At 41.6% G+C, this 18,375-nt stretch overlaps 1 protein-coding gene across 3 annotated transcripts in view; it reads right to left on the reverse strand.

The window, feature by feature from the left end:
• CNTN5 (contactin 5) overlaps window positions 1–18,375 on the reverse strand; it is a 987,313-nt gene that overhangs the window by 102,190 nt on the left and 866,748 nt on the right. The gene's annotated exons all lie outside the window — the stretch shown is intronic.

Consider the following 18,375-nt stretch of genomic DNA (forward strand, 5'->3'; position numbering starts at 1 on the left):
AATAATCTAATTTAGGATCTGACAGTGATTTAAGATACATTCTTTCTTTGCAGTGAGCAGCCCATTATATTTTCCTTTTCAGGATGCTCTGTAATCAATGCAGTTAAACTAGCATATCTAATATTACAAGACTTTGCAAAATGGTGACGTTTTTTCACCAGTATAGTGTCAGCTCCAGGTATATGAAAAGCCACTTCAGCAATGTTTACAAATTATAAAAGTTTATACAAGCCAAATTTTAAAGTGAAACAGTTTTTTCTTTAAGAAATTTTTGGCAGGGAGAGCTACATTTTAAGGGAGATTACTTAATGAATCTTATGCACAATGCCATCTACATTTCTAGCCAGCTTACAGCTCTTGTGATATAAAAGGAAAAGAATGACTTGAGTAATCAAAGGGCTTGCAAGCAGGTCTGCTGGTAAATCAGCTGGTAAGGAACTGGAAGGTAAAATAAATGCCAGGGTTAATCATCATAATTTTCTTTTTTGAGCTTAGGCAAGATAGCAGAATGATAGCTCTATTAGAGACTAAAATAATTTATTTATCCACAGACCTGGATAGGCAGTGGTAGAGCAACATAGGCAGCTTTAGTGTAGACTTCTCCACCCTGACCTGCTAGTGCCAACCCTAGAGAGACCACCTCCAGGGTATGTCTATACTTGAATTTTTAGATGCCTTTTATAACGAATTAATTAACATGTGTTATCTAACACAACAGAAATTCCAGTGTATACACTACACCAAACATTTGTCCCAGGATGCAGACACTTCTTGACAGTCCTTTTAACATTAGGCTGCAGGATTCTTAGATTCATATTAATAGATTCCAAGGCCAAAACGAACATTGTAATCGTCTGGTCTCACCTCCGGCATAACACAGGTGATAGAACTTTCCTAAAATAATTCCTAAATGTCACTAGCAACAAACATCTGTTTCAACTCTGCACTATGCCCTACAATTATGTTATTTAGCACAACAAAAAAGCACATTAAACATAGGCTAGGAGTGTAGTTTCAATGATCACCCAAAGGCTTGGTTCTTCCACTAAAACTGCGAATGATGGTGCCAGTTAGTGCTGGTGGCTTTTGAGACTTGTACACATGTCCAGTAGGAAATGGAATAATCACCAAACTCATTTAACACCGAATTCCCATGAAATGGCAACAAATTTTGATTACTGAGCTGGATCACAGATTCATAGAAATGTAGAGCTGGAAGAAACCTTGAGAGGTCATCTAGTCCAGCCCCCTGCACTGAGAGTAACTCTGACAGGTGTTTGTCCAACCTGTTCTTATAACCCTCTAATAGCGATGATTCCACCACCTCTCTTGGAAGCTTATTCCAGAGTTTAACTACCCTAATAGCTAGGAAATTTTTTCTAATATCTAACCTAAATCTCCCTTGCTGCAGATTAAGCAGATTTCTTCTTGTTTTATCTTCACAGGATGTGGAGAACAATTGATCACCATCCTCTTTATAACAACCCTCAACATATTTGAAGATTGTTTTCAGGGTCCCCCTCAGTCTTCTTTCCTGAAGACTAAAAACATACCCTTTTTTTTTTTTTTTTTAAACCTGGGCTCATAGGTCAGGTTTTCTAACCTTTTGTTGCATTGCAGCAAGTTCAAAGCCTCTGAGGAAACCTTACTAGCAAAGTGCTCATTCACCAATATCTGGAAACCATTTACTAACCATGTTTTTTCCTGAAGTGTCCACACAGATCTCAGATATAGTTCTAGCTTTGCTGAGCTGGGGGAAAATTAAGGCAAAATCCTGGTCTCATTGAAGTCCATGTGTGTTTTGATATTGACTTCAGTGGCTTAGGATTTCACCATTAGGGTATGTCTACACTACAGCTACATACCTAACACAATGCAGTATAGACACTTCCCACATTGACAGAAAGGGTTTTTCCATGGATGTAGTTTATCCACCTCTCCAAGAGATGGTAGGTAGGTTGATGGAAAAATTCTTTCGTCAACCTAGCTGTATCTACACCTGGGGTAAGGTCAATCTAACTACCGCATTCAGATTGTGAAATTTTTCCTAAACCCTGAGCAATGTGTAGTCTACAGCAGGTCATAGTCTTCATAGCAGTGTGTGATCTTATTACCTCCTGCTCCTTCCTGTGGAGACTGTTATTAAAGGACTTGAATCATAGGAAAAGGAAGTTGTCATTTTGATACTGCTGTATAACTGACAGTGGACTTCTACCAGATAGGAAGACATATGTTTTTTGGTTGTAAAGTTTGTTGGTTTAGAAACTCATTTAAAACACAGGGGCAAATCCTGAGAGGTGCTGAGCACTTGCAGCTCCTACCTAATGATGTCAATAGGAGTTGCAGGAGCTCAATACCTTCCAGGATTAGGCCCTGTGTTTAGAGGAGACACAGGTAGACCTTTAACTGGATTATACTAGAGAAAAGTAAAGCTACAAACTTACATTTAGATGAGTGTTTTTATCTTGCCATTCTAGGTAGTAATTATTGAATAAGAAAAATCAGGCAAAAATGTGTATTGGTGGGAGGTTTAAGGGTGTAAGGTTGCATCTTCAAACCCTTTATTTGTTTTGGTGTGTGATTTTATAGGTCAGGTAGGACTTAATTTTTATATTTCCTAGAAGAGTAATCAAAGCTATTAGGGAAGCATGAATATGAAATTTAGTTAAGGAAGAGCCTAAAGAAAAGCCTTTCACACAGTGCAAACACATAGTGGCTGGGTAAGAGAAAAAAGAAGTGACTAAAATGGTTACATTTCCTTTCTCCTATTTTTCTCTTTCAGCTCTTAACCAGGAGTATGAAATTGGTTTGTGTGTATGTTAAAAATGGGAACTTTTTAGATGGAAACCTGGTTGAGAAGCAGTATTGACTAATTTAGCCCACGGCCTTTCACATTGTTCTGATCTGAGCAATCTGTCATTTCACATTAGCCTGGATATGGAACCTGTCACTACCCTTTAATGCTGATTTCAAGGAATCAGGACAAGTATTTGTAAATAGTTGAAACCTTTGCTTCTCCTTGAATGTCTGTAAGCTCTCTCTCTCTCTCGTTCATAAAAGATGTATAAGCATCTAGATCTCATAGAATCATAGAATATCAGGGTTGGAAGGGACCTCAGGAGGTCATCTAGTCCAACCCCCTGCTCAAAGCAGGACAAATTCCCGACTAAATCATCCCAGCCAGGGCTTTGTCAAGCCTGACCTTAAAAACCTCTAAGGAAGGAGATTCTACCAACTCCCTAGGTAACCCATTCCAGTGGTTCACCACCCTCCTAGTGAAGAAGTTTTTCCTAATATCCAACCTAAACCTCCCCAACTGCAACTTGAGAACAATAGTCCTTGTTCTGTCATCAGGTACCACTGACAACAGTCTAGATCCATCCTCTTTGGAACCCCCTTTCAGGTAGTTGAAAGCAGCTATCAAATCCCCCCCATATTCTTCTCTTCTGCAGACTAAACAATCCCAGTTCCCTCAGTCTCCTCACAAGTCATGTGTTCCAGCCCCCTAATCATTTTTGTTGCCCTCCGCTGGACTCTTTCCCATTTTCCACATCCTTCTTGTACTGTGGGGCCCAAAACTGGACACAGTACTCCAGATGAGGCCTCACCAATGTCGAATAGAGGGGAATGATCACGTCCCTCTATCTGCTGGCAATGCCCTACTTATACAGCCCCAAATGCCGTTAGCCTTCTTGGCAACAAGGGCACACTGTTGACTCATATCCAGCTTTTCATGCACTGTAACACTGAGGTCCTTTTCTGCAGAACTGCTTCCTAGCCATTCGGTCCCTAGTCTGTAACAGTGCATGGGATTCTTCCGTCCTAAGTGCAGGACTCTGCACTTGTCCTTGTTGAACCTCATCAGGTTTCTTTTGGCCCAATCCTCTAATTTGTCTAGGTCCCTCTGTATGCTATCCCTACCCTCCAGCAGATCTACCACTCCTCCCAGTTTAGCGTCATCTGCAAACTTGCTGAGAGTGCAGTCCACGCCATCCTCCAGATCATTAATGAAGATATTGAACAAAACCGGCCCCAGGACCGACCCCTGGGGCACTCCACTTGAAACCAGCTGCCAGCTAGACATGGAGCCATTGCTCACTACCCGTTGAGCCCGACGATCTAGCCAGCTTTCTATCCACCTTATGGTCCATTCATCCAGACCATACTTCTTTAACTTGGCGGCAGAAATACTGTGGGAGACCGTATCAAAAGCTTTGCTAAAGTCAAGGAATAACACATCCACTGCTTTCCCTCATCCACAGAGTCAGTTATCTCCTCATGGAAGGCAATTAGGATAGTCAGGCATGACTTGCCCTTGGTGAATCCATGCTGACTGTTCCTGATCACTTTCCTCTCCTCTAAGTGCTTCAGAATTGATTCCTTGAGGACCTGCTCCATGATTTTTCCAGGGACTGACTGGCCTGTAGTTCCCCGGATCCTCCTTCTTCCCTTTTTTAAAGATGGGCACTACATTAACCTTTTTCCAGTCATCTGGGACCTCCCCCGATCGCCATGAGTTTTCAAAGATAATGGCCAATGGCTCTGCAATCACATCCGCCAACTCCTTTAGCACCCTCGGATGCAGCGCATCTGACCCCATGGACTTGTGCTTCTCCAGTTTTTCTAAATAGTCCCGAACCACTTTTTCTCCACAGAGGGCTGGTCACCTTCTCCCCATACTGTGCTGCCCAGTGCAGCAGTCTGGGAGCTGACCTTGTTCGTGAAGACAGAGGCAAAAAAATCATTGAGTACATTAGCTTTTTCCACATCCTCTGTTACTAGGTTGCCTTCCTCATTCAGTAAGGGGCCCACACTTTCCTTGACTTTCTTCTTGTTGCTAACATACCTGAAGAAACGCTTCTTGTTACTCTTAACATCTCTTGCTAGCTGCAAATCCATGTGTGATTTGGCCTTCCTGATTTCACTCCTGCATGTCTGAGCAATATTTTTATACTCCTCCCTGGTCATTTGTCCAATCTTCCACTTCTTGTAAGCTTCTTTTTTGCATTTAAGGTCAGCAAGGATTTCACTGTTAAGCCAAGCTGGTTGCCTGCCATATTTACTGTTCTTTCTACACATTGAGATGTTTTTTTCCTGCAACCTCAATAGGGATTCTTTAAAATATAGCCAGCTCTCCTAGACTCCTTTCCCCTCATGTTATTCTCCGAGGGGATCCTGCCCATCAGTTCCCTGAGGGAGTCAGGAAACTGAGAATCATAGATTCCTAGATCACAAGGGTCCATTGTGACCTCCTGTATAACTCAGGCCATAGAACTTCCCCAAAATAATTCCTAGAGCAGATGTTTTAGAAAAACATCCAGTCTTGATTAAAAAGTGTCAGTTGTGGAGAATCCACAACCCTTGGTAAATTGTTCCAATCAGGGCTGACCTTACCATGAGGCGAACTGAGGCGGCCGCCTAAGGTGCCAGACTGTGGGGGGGAGGGGAGGAGTGGGCACCACTAGGACCCAGAGTGTAAAAAATTGTGTGTGCTGCTGGTGCATGTGTATTCTCTCTGCTCTAGATGCACAGAGATGGTGGAGTGCTGTGCTGGAGGAAGGAGGGCATAAGAGACATAACAGGCATTCAGAAGAAAAGGTGAGAGGGAATAACAGAAAGTAGCAGGAGCTGCAGGAAGAGAAAGGAGGAGGAGCCTCTTGTATATCTCTCTAGCACCCCCAGGAGCCTGGACTGATTAACACCAGCTTCTCAGGGAGCTTCCTGCTGCTTCCCTGAACCCACTTGAGGAGAACAGGCAGTCAACTGAAGTAGTACGAGCCAGTTAGGCCCTTAAGACGCTGATATCTTCCCTCACTCAGGCTCTGCTACCAGCCTTTTTATTTGTCCCCTTCAATTGAGTGTTGAGAGCCACTACAGCTGGCACAGAACAGCAGTCATGAGTGAAAGAAGAAAACGCCCCTCTGGGGCAGCATTCAGAAAAAGAAAGAAAGTAAAGGAAGCTTTCTTTCCTAAGCAGGAAGGAGCTCTCCTGAGATACATAGACACAAATGTTCACAGTGAGCCTTCCAGCCCCAGTGAGGATGTGAGTGGTGAGGAGGTGCCTGATCTTCCAGTTAGCCGGAGTGCAGGTGACCTGGCAGCTACTGCAGCATCCATATCTCCATCTCAAATGGATGTAACCATGCACATTCCTGAAGGAAAGTGTAGATCAGAGAAGAGTGTGGTGGAGGTGCAAGAAACAGCTGCTGCTGACTTTAGTTCCTTAAGTCTAGATGATCCAGCACTGTGGACCCACTTGAGTAGTAACCTGAGGGACTTCCTTGTACTGTATGGGCCACAGCAAGTGAAAAACTTCATGTTCCCCAAAGACAATGAAAATAGAAGTTTCCATCCAACACAGTACTGGCATGAAATCCCCAATGGTGACAAAGTGGAAAGGCCATGGCTTATGTACTCAAAAACCCAGAATGTTGCATACTGTTTTTGTTGCAAACTCTTCCAGTCTAATGTTCCAGCCACACGGGGCTCTACAGGAACAAAGGACTGGAAAAATCTAGCTAGAAATCTGGCATGCCATGAGAAGGCAGCAAATCACCAGAGAGCATTCCATAGGTGGAAAGAGCTTGAGATGAGATTAAGGTTAAAGGCCACCATAGATGATCAGCATCAAGAGAAGATTGCATCAGAGTCTCTTTACTGGCAAAATGTTCTGAAAAGGCTCATTGCCATTGTGAGAATGCTTGATACCCAAAACCTAGCACTGCGTGGCACTTCAGATCAGCTGTATGTGCCAAACAATGGAAATTTCCTTAAAATTGTGGAGCTGATGGCTGAGTTTGATGTTGTACTCCAGGAGCATCTAAGAAGAGTTATCACCCAAGAAATGTACACACATCACTACCTTGGAAAAACAATTCAAAATGAGATCATACAGTTACTGGCAACAAAAGTCAAACAGAAGATTGTGGCTGATCTGAAGTCAGCAAGATATTACTCTGTTATTCTGGACTGCACACCTGACATCAGCCATACGGAACAAATTACTTTAATGGTGCGTTTTGTAACAACAGAACCCAGTGAAAATGTCCCTGCAACTGTCAGAGAGCATTTTCTAGAATTTATTGACACTGATGATATTACAGGAGCTGGTATGACAAATGTGCTCCTTAAAAACCTGGAAGATACAGGTATTGAGATAGGTGACATGAGAGGTCAGGGCTACGGTAATGGTGCCAACATGAGAGGAAAGAACAGAGGAGTGCAGACACGGATCCGAGAGTTAAACCCTCATGCTTTTTTTGTCCCATGCAGTTCTCATTCATTGAACTTGGTGGTCAGTGATGCAGCATCAGCTTCTAGTGAGGCTGCTGAATTTTTTTATGTAATTCAAAGCATCTATGTATTTTTCTCTGCATCAACTCATCGATGGCAAATTTTGAAGCAACGTCTGGGAATATCCTCTCTGACACTGAAACCACTGAGTGCCACACGATGGGAAAGTCGAGTGGAGGTGATAAAGCCTATCAAACACCAAATTGGGAAGATAGATGAAGCCATAGTTGCCATTATGGAGGATAATGCTATGACAGGAACTGTTTGTGGGAGAACAGTGGCAGAGGGAAATGGAATCACCAGAAACATATATCACTTTAAATTTCTGTGTGGCTTAGTATTGTGGTATGACATACTCTTTGAAATAAATGTTGTAAGCAAGAGACTCCAAGGTGTTGACCTTTATATATCTGGAGCAATGGAACAACTGGACAAAGCAAAGTCAAACCTACAGTCTTACCCATCAGATGAGGGATTTCAAAACATTCTGAAGAGTGCACAGAAGTTGGCAGAGGAACTTCACACTGAAGCTATTTTCCCATCCATTCAAGAATACAAGAGTCACTGAAGAAGATGACATTTTGATTATGAGGCCCGGGATAATCCCATAAAAGACCCCAAACAACAATTCAAAGTTGAATTCTTTAACCAGGTGCTAGATTGTGCAATACAGTCAGTTGAAGAACGTTTCATGCAGGTCAAGGAACACAGCAGTATATTTGGGATGTTTTATGATATTTCAAAACTCCTCACTTTACCTGAAGAAGACCTACACCAGCAATGCAGGGCACTAGAGACAGTGTTAACACATGATGACATGCGCGATATTGATGTGAGTAATTTAGGTGATGAACTGAAAGTCCTTTCAAGATACATTTCAGCAGGATCAACTCCAAAGGCTGTTCTGGAATATATGTGCACAAATAAGATGACCACCCTCTTTCCAAATGCTTTTGTTGCTCTGCACATACTTCTAACACTTCCTGTAACAGTTGCCAGTGGAGAACGCAGCTTCTCCAAGCTGAAGTTAATAAAAACACATCTACGCTCCACAATGACACAGGAGAGGCTGGATCGGCCTTGCAACCATCTCAATGGAGCATGAGCTGGCCCAGACTGTGGACCTTTGGGAAGCAGTTCAAATCTTTGCAACCAAGAAGGCACAGAAAGCATCACTTTGATTATTCAAACAGCTACAAATTTTGCCAGTATTTACTATGCAGACAAGAAAAGTTACATTTGCTGTTCAGGTGTTTGAAAGATAAGTGTTACTTAAAATGTTTGAACAAGGCATTTTAAGTTGTTAGTTCTCCTTTATTCGGATAGGTAGCAGAGCAGTACCATGAGAGGAGTAGAACAGGAAGAAGGCAGAATTGAGACCTTTCAAAGTTTTGGCTCAAGCGATGGTGTAGGGGGGCGTCATTTGAGCTCCCCGCCTCTGGTGCCAAAATGTTGTGGGCTGGCCCTGGTTCCAATGGTTAATTACTCTTGCTGCTAAAAATATACCTCTTATTTCCAGTCTTAATTTGTCTAGCTTCAACTTCCAGCCACTGCATTGTGCTATACCTTTCTCTGCTAGATTGAAGAGCCCATTGTGACGTTGCACTCTATATTTTTATAAAAATATGCTAATGAGTGTGAATATAATGTAACTGGAATATGCTTCATGCAAAAGGTCTCTTGTAAGGTATCATTACAAAGCTTATAATCTACTGAGTGTGGTCATCCTATTTGTATAAACGTATCACTCTTGTATCAGAAACTAGAAATATGAAATATAACTCTGAGGGCCTATCGTAATTATGCAAAGTGTGGGCCATTAATGGTGGTTTGGAATCTTGGTGGCTCCCATTAACCAGGACAATTGACTGTAGATGACTGTTTTACTTGTAAGTCTTCCTGTATACGTGTGTGCTGGCAAGTGGGTAATGAAGTCTTATGGTGACAAGTGATCATGTCACCTGAACTGGAATCCATCTTTAACTTGGTGCTTTTCTATTGAGAAGGAGGGCGTGGGAACCCAGAGAGGGACAAAGGATTCCCACCTTATGTAAAAGATATATAAGTGGGTGGAACAGAACAAAGCTCCCGATCATGTGAATATGGCCTACAATGAATTATTGCTATACAGAAACCTCTTAAGTAACCAGGATACAATCCACTTTTTATATTTTTTTATATTCTCACCTTTGATGGAATGCTGTCATTTAAATATTGTTAATCTAATTAGACACCTGTCTGTGGCAAAGTCCCTAAGCACAACATGGAATTACTAGGATTTTATTCAGACCATTTTCTCAAACATTTATGAGGACTACTGCAATTCTGTGTGTGGCATCCCAGATCACTGGAATACTAAAAGTAATATGCTAAGGCTCAGTGTTAATGTACTCTAAAGCGCTATCAGCTGTACTGAATACATACAAACTGAATCAGGGCAAAATTTTCAAAGGCGCCACAACTTGGATTTTCATTTTTGTCCTTGCAGCTTGCTGCACACTAACATCTGTGCATTGAAAACAAGAAAGAAAAAAACAGACTTTGCTGGTACAAATGTACAGACTTTGCTCTGTACATGTAATTTAGAATGGTTGACACTAAAAAGTCAGCACTTCCCAACAAATGCCACACTCTTAGCTCCTATTCTAATTATAGAGAGAAAACTATGGGACCAATCTATAAAAAGGGGAATAAGGACAATGCAGAGAATTACAGGCCAGTCAGTTTAACTTCAGTACTCAGAAAGATAATGGAGCAAATAATTAAACAATCTATTTGCAAACACCTAGAAGATAACAAGGTGATAAGTAACAATCAGCATGGATTTGTCAAAAATAAATCATGTCAAACCAACCTAATAGCTTTCTTTGACAGGGTAACAAGCCTTGTGGATAGGGGGGAAGTGGTAGATGTGTTATAGCTGAACTTTAGTAAAGCTTTTTACACTGTCTCACATGACCTTCTCATAAACAAACTAGGGAAATACAACCCAGATGGAGCTACTATAAGGTAGATTCCTAACTGGTTGGAAAACTGTTCCCAGAGAGGACTTCGGCTATCCCTTGATGTGAGGATGATGTCTGCCAAGGGGGGGTTCATTGGTGGGTTTTTAAGTGGCTGAGAAGCCCAATTCGTGCCCTGCAGGTGTAATCTTGGAGGAGACAGTTGTTGGCTGGATTGTTGTGCCCTTTCTTTCCTCCTTTGTTGCTTCTCTGTCTCATGAAAGAGAGGGGGGAGCTCTGTTCTCCTCAAAGAGAGCTGTGGCTTGGTGTATGGTGTGGCACCACTGTGTTCTTTTCTGCGCTGAGTCCTTCCAGTTTGTTGGACTGATGTCTCCCTTTTTATGGTGTACTTTCAGTATGTCTTTGAAGTGCTTCCGCTGCCCTCCGCAAGCCCCTCTTCCCTGACTTAACTTGTGAGAAGAGTACTTGCTTCGGGAGGTGAGTGTCGGGCATATGTACAAAGTGGCCAGCCCAGCAGAGTTGGTGTTTCATGACCTGCACCTTTATACTGCTGATGTTGGCTGCAGAGAGAATGCTGATGTTAGTGCGTTGGTCTTCCCAGCTTATCCTGTGAATCCTCCTTAGGCAGCGCTGTTGGAACCACTCCAGCCACTTGAGCTGTCGTCTGTAGGTTACCCACGTCTCACACCCATAGAGAAGGGTGGGGATGACAATTTCCTCATAAGACAAGATCTTGGTGCCTATTTGCAGATCCCTATAATTGAAGACTCATTTGAGTAATCTTCCAAAGGATGTACTGGCACAATTATGTGTCAATACTGGTTGTTTGGGAGAAGTGGCTGCCAAGATATGGAAAATGGTCCCTCCACTTATGGTGATTTGTGGAGTACGAAGAGCAGTTTGTGCAGGTGAGGGCTGATAGAGTACCTTGGTTTTCCTGATGTTGAGAGAGAGACCCAGACTGTGATAGGCATCTGCAAAAAGATTTAGGGTACTCTGCAGGTTGGCCTCTGTGTATGCGAGAATGGTGTAGTCATGTGCATACTGAAGGTCAGTGATGCCAGTTCTCATGATCTTAGATTTTGTTTGGAGATGTCAGAGATTGAGGAGTTCGCCATCCATACGAGAGTAGTTATTAGTGGTTCGCAGTCAAGCAGAAAAGGCAATTCACATGGGGATCAGTTCTGGGTCCAGACAATAGTGTAACACTGTTGCAAAAAAAGCGAACATCATTCTGGGATTTATTGGCAGGAGGGTTGTAAGCAAGATACAAGAAGCAATTCTTCCATTCTACTGCACATGATTAGGCCTGAACTGGAGTCTTGTGTCTAGTTCTGGGCACCACATTTCAGGAAAGATGTGGATAAATTGGAGAAATTCCAGAGAAGAGCAACAAAAATGATTAAAAAGGATTAAAGGTCTAGAAAACGTGACCTATGAGGGAAGATTGAAAAATTGGGTTTATCTGATCTGGAGAAGAGAAGACTGAGGAGGGACATGATAACAGTTTCAAAGACATAAAAGGTTGTTAAATGGAGGAGGGAGAAAAATTGTTCTTGTTAACCTCTGAGGATAAGACAAGAAGCAATGGACTTTAATTGCAACAAGGGAGGTTTAGGTTGGACATTAGGAAAAACTTCCTAACTGTCATGGTAGTGAAACACTGGAATAAATTGCATAGGGAGGTTGTGGAATCTCCATCATTGGAGATTTTTAAGAGCAGGTTAGACAAACACCATGAGGAATTCTCTAGATAATTCTTAGTCCTACGTTGAGTGCAAGGGGCTAGACTAGAAGACTTCTTGAGGTCCCTTCCATTCCTAAAATTCTATGGAAACTGTGTTTTCTCCAGTCCCGTTGTTGGGTAACTTTTGGAAAATGTTGACATTTTATGGTAAACATTGTGGGAAAGGGTGTCTGTCTTTTTTTTTTTTTGTAAATAAAACGTTTTACATGTAAGTAAGATTGACAGGTTTTAGCAGTATTTCCCATTAAGGCCCCAGCTCAGTATGTGTCTAACTTTAAAAACATGAGTAATCCCATTAAAATCAATAGCACTATTCACATGCTTAATGATAGGCACATGCTTAAGTACATTGCTGAATCATGATCTGTTGGAACAGATGCTCAAACCAATAGTAATTTACCTTCCAGAAAACAGGTACAATGAACCTTTTAAATTGTGCACATTATCATTTGTGTACATATATGACATGTGAGAAACATCAGAGACTAGATTTTGAAAATTTGGCTCTGCTTGCCTATCTAGAATTAAACACTCCCAAATACCCTGTCACAGAATGAACTGGGTCTTGTGCAAAACCTGATGAGAATTCCTTGGAAGTGATGTCTACTTTGAGTGTTTCCAAGTTCTTTTTAGGATTGGTGATCTGAAGAAGGGGGAAGGCAGGATAAGGATTTTCCTGTATATAGTGCAACCCACTGCAATAGTATTTTTCTGTTTTATAAAGTCCTTTGTTTTCAAGAGAATCCAGCTGTAAAGATGCTGAAGTAGGATATTAAAGTGATAGGCATCTTAGATGTATCTATCAGAGATAGTAGTTACATTGTACTCTGATTCCTATTGCTGTTAAAGTCTATAACAAACCTCTGCCTTCTTATTTTGGGTGCATTGCTTCAAGGAAAGGAATATTTTGCTACCTAGAGACAGATCTATAGATTTTTTTGTTTTTACAAACAGATCCTTTTCACCACTGTAAATCTCTTTATGTTTGTGAATGACCATAACTAAACATAGCTAAAATTAGCAATTTTTCTCAGCAGTTTAAAAATAAGGTGATTATAAGACACTAATTTTTTAAAAGTTATTTTGAGATAATTTTAAGTTTTGGCTACTAATTAGAAGATTAACATAAATGCTCAAAAATACCCTTGGGATGACAGGGGTTAAAAAAATGGAAATGCCTCCTGAGCATAATTACCAAGGATTAATGAGTGGTAGACCATGTACACAAAGGGGCAGATTCTCAGTTCATGTAAATTGGCATTGCTCCATTGAGTTAAATGGAGCCATGCTGATTTACATAAGTTGAGGATCTGGCCCAAGGTATCTAGCCTATCTGAAGGACAAACATTGTTTGAAGTGCTAACATTAACCTTGAGCAATACAAAGTGAACAGCAGAATTATTTCCATATTATCTTGAAGCATAAAAAGTTTTAATTTCAGTGAAATGAGATTCTTGTAAATTTAAGTCTGTTAATTAAATGTTTACGTGGAAAGTTTTCATATGCTTCAGACAGCAATCATGTAGCTAAAGCATTATTACTGTAAGTATTGTCCAGTCAGATGAAAATCTGCACAGTTCCATGTCCCATGGCAACGGTTTCATGTCCCATGCTAGAATATTAATTATGGATAATACCTTACTTTACAGAGTAGTCAAATACCCTCTTCTGAACCTGCACCCCACTTTGAAAACTGTATTACTATTTCTTGATACTTGACATGTGTGGAAAGCATTTTTCTGTATTTGTAGAGATGTTGCTCTTGCTTTTGTGTGACTGATGAGTGGGAAGACAAGACAAATTGGTCACTCCTGCATTGGCCACAAGGACAGCAACAATACAAAACCAATCTTGAAGATAATAAGTAGAGCTGTCAATTAATCGCAATTAATTCAGGCGATTAACTAAAAAACAATTAATCGTGATTTAAAAAATTAATCACGATTAATGGCAGTTTTAATCGCATTGTTAAACAATAGAATACCAATTGAAGTTTATTAAATATTTTGGATGTTTTTCTACATTTTCAAATATTTGATTTCAATTTACAACAGAATACAAAGTACATAGTGCTCACTTTATATTATTTTTATTTCAAATATTTGCACTGTGAAAATTATAAACAAAAGAAATATTTTTCAGTTCAACTCAGGATTGAATAAGGACTGGGAATGGCTGAGCCATTACAAACATTGAATCTATCTCCCCTTGTAAGTATTCTCACACTTCTTATCAAATTGTCTGTACTGGGCTATCTTAATTATCACTTCAAAAGTTTTTTTCTCTTACTTAATTGGCCTCTCAGAGTTGGTAAGACAACTCCCACCTGTTTATGCTCTCTGTATGTGTGTGTATATATATCTCCTCAATATTTATTCCACTCTACATGCATCCGAAGAAGTGGGCTATAGTCCACGAAAGCTTATGCTCTAATAAATTTGTTAGTCTCTAAGGTGCCACAAGTACTCCTGTTCTTTTTATCATTAAAGTGCAAATTACAAATCTAGATTTTTTTGTTACATAACTGCACTCAAAAACAAAATGTAAAACTTCAGAGCCTACAAGTCCACTCAGTCCTACTAACTGTTCAGCCAATCTCTAAGAGAAACAAGTTTGTTTTACATTTACGGGAGATAATGCTGCCCACGTCTTATTTACAATGTCACCTGAAAATGAGAACAGGTGTTCGCATGGCACCACGGCATTGCTAGATAGCTATCTGCCAGTTATGCTAAACATTCGTATGCTGCTTCATGCTTTGGCCACCATTCCAGAGGACATGTTTCCATGTATATGCTTGTTGAAAAAATAATGCATTAACTGAATTTGTGACTGAACTCCTTAAGGGAGAATTGTATGTCCCCTGCTGTTTACCTGCATTCTGCCATATATTTCATGTTATGGCAATCTCGGATGATGACCGAGCACATGTTGTTGGTTTTAAGAACACTTTCTCTGCAGATTTGACAAAATGCCAAGAAGGTACCAATGTGAGATTTCTAAAAGTAGCTACAGCTCTCGAGCCAAGGTTTAAGAATTTGAAGTGCCTTCCAAAATCTGAGAGGGACAAGGTATAGGGCAGGGGTGGGCAAACACCTGGGAATAGAAATCGTATGGTGGGCCATGAATGCTCACAAAATTGGGGTTGTGGTGTGGGCGAGAGTGCAGGCTCTGGTTGGGGGTGCAGGCTCCAGGGTGGGGCCAGAAATTAGGAGTTCCGGGTGCGGGAGGGGGCTCCGGGCTGGGGGAGGGGGGTTCAGGGCTCTGGGGTGGGGCTAGGGATGAGGAATTTGGGGTGTAGGACGGTGCTTCAGGCTGGGACTGAGGGGTTTGGAGGGCAGGAGGGGGATCAGGGCTGGGGCAGGGGGTTGGGGTGCGGGAAGGGGTCCTGGCTCTGGCTGGATGTGCGGGCTCTGAGGTGGGGCTGGGATGAGGAATTTGGGGTGCAAGAAGGTGCTCCAGGCTGGGATTGAGGGGTTCGAGGGCGGGAGGGGGATCAGGGCTGGGACAGGGGGTTGGGGCGTGGGGAGAGGCTCAGGGGTGCAGGGTCCAGGTGGCGCTTATCTGAAGTGGCTCCCAGAACCAGCGGCCATGTCCCCACTCTGGCTCCTATGCGAAGCTGCGGCCAGGCGGCTCTGTGCGCTGCCCTGTCCACAGGCGCTGCCCCTGCAGCTCCCATTAACTGCAGTTTGCAGCCAATGGGAGCTGTGGGGGCAGTGTGTAGAGCAGAGCCCCTGGCTGCCCCTACATGCAGGAGACAGTGTGGGGCCATGTCGCTGCTTCTGGAAGCAGCGTGGAGTGGCCCCCAACCCTGCTCCCCAGCTGGAGCGCCGGAGCAGGGCAAGCCCCAGATCCCGCTCCCCAGTGGGAGCTCGAGGTCTGGCTTAAAATGGATGGCGGGCTGGATCCAGCCCGTAGGCCATAGTGTCTCCACCCTTGGTGTAGAGCATGTTTTCAGAAGTCTTAAAAGAGCAACAGTCCAATGTGGAAACTACAGAACCTGAACGACCAAAAAAGAAAATCAACCTTTGTGGCATCTGACTCAGATGATGAAAATGAATGTGAGTCAGTCCGCACTGCTTTGTATCATTACTGAGCAGAACCCGTCATCAGCATGGATGCATGACTCTGGAATGGTGGTTGAAGCATGAAGGGACATATGAATCTTTAGCACATCTGGCATGTAAATATCTTGCGACGCCAGCTACAAAAATGCCATGCAAACGCCTGTTCTCACTTTCAGGCGACATTGTAAAGAAGAAGCAGGCAGCATTATCTCCTGCAAATGTAAACAAACTTGTTTGTCTGAGCCACTGGCTAAATAAGAAGTAGGACTGAGTGGACTTGTAGGCTCTAAAATTTTTACATTGTTTTATTTTTGAAAGCAGTTATTTTTTGTACATAATTCTACAATTGTAAGTTCAATTTTCATCATAAAGAGATTACACTACAGTACTTGTAATAGGTGAACTGTAAAATACTATTTCTTTTGTTTCTTTTTTACAGTGCAAATATTTGTAATAAATAAATACAAAGTAAGCACTGTACACTTTGTATTCTGTATTCTAACTGAAATCAATATATTTGAAAAAGTAGAACACATCCAAAATATTTAAATAAATTGTATTCTATTATTGTTTAACAGAACGATTAATCGCACAATTAATTACGATTAATTTTTTTAATTGCTTGACAGCCCTAGTAATAAAGCAAATGCTACTTTTTCAAGCTCCATCCTTAGATATCTAATCATTTTCAGTTTTTTAACATTTCTCTCTCTCTCTCTCTCTCCCCCCCCCCCACAACTTGTTTGGGCAGTGTGGCGTGTGATACATCCCTTGTGAAAAGTCTGGATTACTCTCTCTGATTAAGTTCTAGGATTATTTAAAAAATAAGAAGGCACTATGTTGTCATCTCATCTTATCACCAAAGAGATAGGGGTAGGGGTGTGTGTGTGTTGGGGGGGGGGGAATGAATGTAATTTGTATACTTAATTAGCTCTTTCTCTTCAGAATTCTTGCATTCACATTTGTATTAGACTTTGACCCTGTAAACCATCTTTCTTTCAAATGAGGCACAGGACAGAGATCCTAAATCCTTGTGATAATTTCAGATTCTATAGCACTTTTCACAAGATTAACCTGTGGTGTTGTAATCAGATTCAACTGTTTGTAATTACAATCTGCCTTTGCAATTTGAACGTTGCCACTTCATTTCCTGTCCTAATACCGTTGCATAGTGCTGTTATGTACTTTTTGGTGGCTGCATTTTAGCGGTGTTTCCATATGAAAAGATTTGTGCAGTAGTCTATGTTTCTGTATTCTATTATTTGTAAACAGCTTTGTGACCCTTGGGTAAAAGATGTTTGAGTGAGAGAGAGAGAGAGAGAGAGGGAGGGAGAGTCAGTCAGATGTTGCTAACAGATTTTTCGTAGTATATACTGGTAAACTGATATAATCTCATCTTGATACATGATTTACTGTATATGGTCTGAGACAAGTACATACAAGTTTACCATGAGTTACATTATAATGAAATGAAGTATATATATATATATATATAGTATGTAAATCACATAAACCTCTACCCCGATATAATGCGACCCGATATAACATGAATTCGGATATAACGCGGTAAATCAGCGCTCCAGGGGGGCGGGGCTGCGCACTCTGGCAGATCAAAGTAAGTTCGATATAACATGGTTTCACCTATAACATGGGAAGATTTTTTGGCTCCCGAGGACAGCATTATATCGGGGTAGAGGTGTACATAAAAATGGGGCAGATGCTTGTGGAGATCATTTGGATCCCCTTGCCAAGATCCTCTGAAATAGCCTGAGTGCAACATTAAAGCAAGTCCACTGTACTTCTGCACAGGAAATAAAGAAGTCCCACAAACAAAAACCTACATGAGGGAAAAACTACTTATTTGGTTCAATTCAACATTATAGTTCAAATGAATGGCTCAGAAAGGGAGGTTACTAGCAGCCAACTTGGGTGGCCCAGCTCTGATAATGCTGCAGATATTACCCTTAGAAAAGAAATGGAATTATCCAGACCTGGTACAAGCCCTTGGCATGCAGTTAGAAGCATCAGTTTGAACTGGCCAAGGCACAGCTAAGAACTAGAAGGAGAGGAAAAGAAGAGATCCCACATGAACCGGCAGAGGACCTGTGGACACTTGTGTTCCTGGGTTTCCAGATACCACTGAGGCCTTCCAGGATAGTTTGGCCATGGACCAATTTACAGATGCTCAGCTGGACTTGCAGATCAAGATCAGTGAAAGGAGACCAAAGAAACTCTGAGAGACTATGGAAAATTGCCACAGAACATGAATCTTTTCTTACTGCTGGATCTTAAAAGTGGGATTGGC

The sequence above is a fragment of the Trachemys scripta genome, chromosome 1 (genome assembly GCF_013100865.1).
Source record: "Trachemys scripta elegans isolate TJP31775 chromosome 1, CAS_Tse_1.0, whole genome shotgun sequence".
Taxonomy (NCBI): domain Eukaryota; kingdom Metazoa; phylum Chordata; order Testudines; family Emydidae; genus Trachemys; species Trachemys scripta.